The following is a 3219-nucleotide window of genomic DNA, read 5'->3' on the forward strand; positions in this document are numbered from 1 at the left end:
AATTTAAAAGTAATTACATAAGATAGTTAAGCAGAGCATCAAAATACTTGAGATGATTTAAAAGCACAAGGCATTCCTGAGAAACTATCCTTTGTAAATCTTTATGCTAGCTGGTTTGATTGGGGATGCCTTGGAGCTCCAAACAGTTCCAGGGAAATCAAAATTTAATTTTCTCAATTTAGAACGCAAGTTATTGTATTGACTTTTCCTTCCATCCACTCACTAATATAATACAAGGATGCGGTGAGGAAAACTGCTTTTGAGCTGGTGTGCTTCAGAAGAGAAGTCCTTAGTACTTCCTCTCACATTAGATTCCAGAAAGTTTTCACGAGGACACCGATTCCTTCTGTTCGGTAAAGAGGTGCGTCTTTGGATCAAGGATCTGTTTTGCCATCTAATGGATCTAAATTGGGTCTATTTAGTCCAACTTGGCTGCGGATTTACTGCTGACTCTGACTGTTATGAACCCATGGAACTCCACACTCTTTCATCCTCTTGCTGACTCCCCCTTCACCGAACATTGGCTGTACACCTACTGTGCGACAGACACTGTGCAAAGACAGGAGAGAGAAGACCATGTCAAAGAATTCTGGATGCTTACAGGTGAAATAGCCGGTCCCTTTGCAGTGCGCAAGAAGATACTCAAAGCGCGGACCCAGGTATTTTGGTGTTGTTTGCCTGCGGGTGGGGTGCACACCTTACTTGTCAGAGGCCTTTAAAGAAACATCCCCGGACTTTATCCGAGGTAGCAGCTGTTTGCTGGACTGTGGGCAACCCAGTTCGCGCCGTGGGGGCAGAGGGCACAGCTGGGGACTCCTCTTGGTGGCTGCGCAGCTTGTCCCAACACTTCAGGAAAGCCCTGGCTCTCTCCAGTCCTCAATCCCAAGGAAACTTGGAAAATTTTCCCCCAAATTCTTATTTGCCGGCCTCCTGGGAGGCCAAACCCCAACCTGAATCCACCCACGCGCCCCATCTGCTTCCCAGGTTCGGGGCGCCACTAGCTTCGTCCGGCTAGGCAGCTTGGGGCTTTAGGGTCTGAGGTCTTCTGGAACTGCTTTCCTACTCTTTCCCCCTCCCCATCGTCCCCTAAGTCGGCCCAGCTATTTCCGCAAGTTCCCCAGAGCTCGGGGGAGATAGGTGCAACCCTGAGCTCCTGGAGCCGGTTACAGGCTCTGCCAGACTTCAGAGACCGTAGCAGCCGTCCGGGAACAGGCGGTGTAGAGGGCAGAGACGTTAGTCAGATGGTGCCTCCCAGCTGTGCCTTTCCATTCCTGCCAGAATCCGGGAGAGAGGGACACAGAAGTCTCCTGTTTCTGCAGGGCTTTGGGAGAAAGGGGCCGGCTTCTCCTAGCCCTCCTCTACTGCTCTGAGCTACTCTAGGCGCAGCGTACTGGGGCTACGGGCAACCTGGGTCATGCAGCCACTGTGCACTCTGCTTGTTGGGGTAGCAAGCAGGCCCGGCAAGAGCCACCGGATTCCAGGATCAGGATTCTTTGGGGTTGTTACCTGGAGTTTAGTTGCCCAGGTGCAATGGCAAATAAGACCCAGAGGGCCCAGACAGGCAGCCCCTGAGCGCCCTTCTGATCTGCAGAAGCAGTAAGCACCGGCAGGTGGGATCCCGGGAGCCTCTGGCTTCACCCTCTGCCCTTCACCACCAGCCCAGGCTATTCGAGAGGCTTCTGAGCTCAGGATGGGCCAGAGGGCGCATTTGGGGGCACAGCCCTCACCCCTTAAAAGGACCAGCCAGAAGCCCCGAGGTGTGTGTGTGTGTGTGTGGGGGGGGGTAATCTTCACTTCTTCCTACTGCTTCTATCCGCCAGCCCACTCTATGGCCCTTCGCCAAGAGCTGGGGATCTCTTCGCGTCCAGGTGGGGCGAGAGCCCGCAGCGAGGGCTCCAAGAACCCGGCTCTCCTTAAAGAGATAAAGCTGGGACAGGGTGAGTGCGCGCGTGCTTAGGGAACAATGTGCACCCCTGTGTGTGTAAAACGTGTTTGTTACCCAAAGCAGAAACTGGCAGGGTCGCTTTTGGGTTTGGGAGACGTTGGTTTAGCTTGTTGGGCGCGCGCTCATTTGCTAACAGCGGGTGGAGGCGCGTTAAGTTGCAGCAAGTACTGGCTCTAACCGAGTGTCCGCGTGTGAATGCGAAAAGCCGAGCGGTGGCTGGGGTCCAGGTGTGTCAGTGCCGGACGTGCGCCCCGCGCGCAGCGTGAGTGCACTCACCAGCCCGCCTGTAGCTGAAAGAAGCACGAGTGTGAAAGTCCGAAGGCTGCCCTTTGGGCTTGCAGCACCGGCTCTCCTTTGTGGGACCGCGCAGGAGCCCCGCCCGCTCCGCAATCAAGAGCTTCAGAGAAGTGGGGTCGGGGTGTGGTGCGACGCAGGTAGAAACCCGGACACAGTCTGTCCCAGCGCAGCAGCTAGGCAAACAGAATCTTGAAGCACAGGACAGCTGTGTAAACCAGCCCAGCGATGCAGTGGAGGGTCCTGGGTTAGAGTGGAAGATGCTGAGCCGGCAGTCCAGGTCTCGGGAGTAGGAGGGAAATGCCAGCTTAGCCCCTTCCCCTGTCCTCCCTCCCACTCCCAACCGTCCTAGAGGAGTGAGGCCAAGGTGGCTTTGCTCGCCAGACTAGAAGCAGAACAACTTTGCGTGGCGCAGGTGGTGTGGGGGGTGGGGGAGAGCAGAGGATATCTCAGGAGTACCCAAGGTGGTCCAAGGAGATCAGTCTTCCAAGTTCCTCCCCCCTGCCCCCACCAACTTCTTCACAGGGGACTATTTCAGCTGAGATTTCTTCATAGGACCCTAGCCTGCTGTTTAACTTCCTGGGGGTCTAGGCGGCCAGTCCGGATGGTGGGGGAGGAGGGTCCCATACTGGTATAGTAGGAGGGGTTTCGAGATCGGACGGAGTTCAGGCACCAAGAAAGTGAGAGAAGCTCTGGCACCTCACCGTAGGTAACGCCAAACTCCCCGCTGGGCCCCCACTTTCTGGACGTCGAAAGCGCTCCACCCCTCCACGCCCTCCCGCTCTCCAAGCAATGACCTCATTGCAAAAGACAGCCAGAGCGGATGGTTCCCCTCCCTAGAGAACCAGTGCAGGGAGGGCGAGCAATGACGCAATTGGAGCTGGATAGGTCCTGGCCACTTTGGATTGGCCGCTCGGACTCGTGGGGACCCCCCTCCCACTATCGCTGGAATAAGAGCCCAGAGCTCCGCGGGGAAGACG

The sequence above is a fragment of the Mustela nivalis genome (genome assembly GCF_964662115.1).
Source record: "Mustela nivalis genome assembly, chromosome: 9".
NCBI lineage: Eukaryota > Metazoa > Chordata > Mammalia > Carnivora > Mustelidae > Mustela > Mustela nivalis.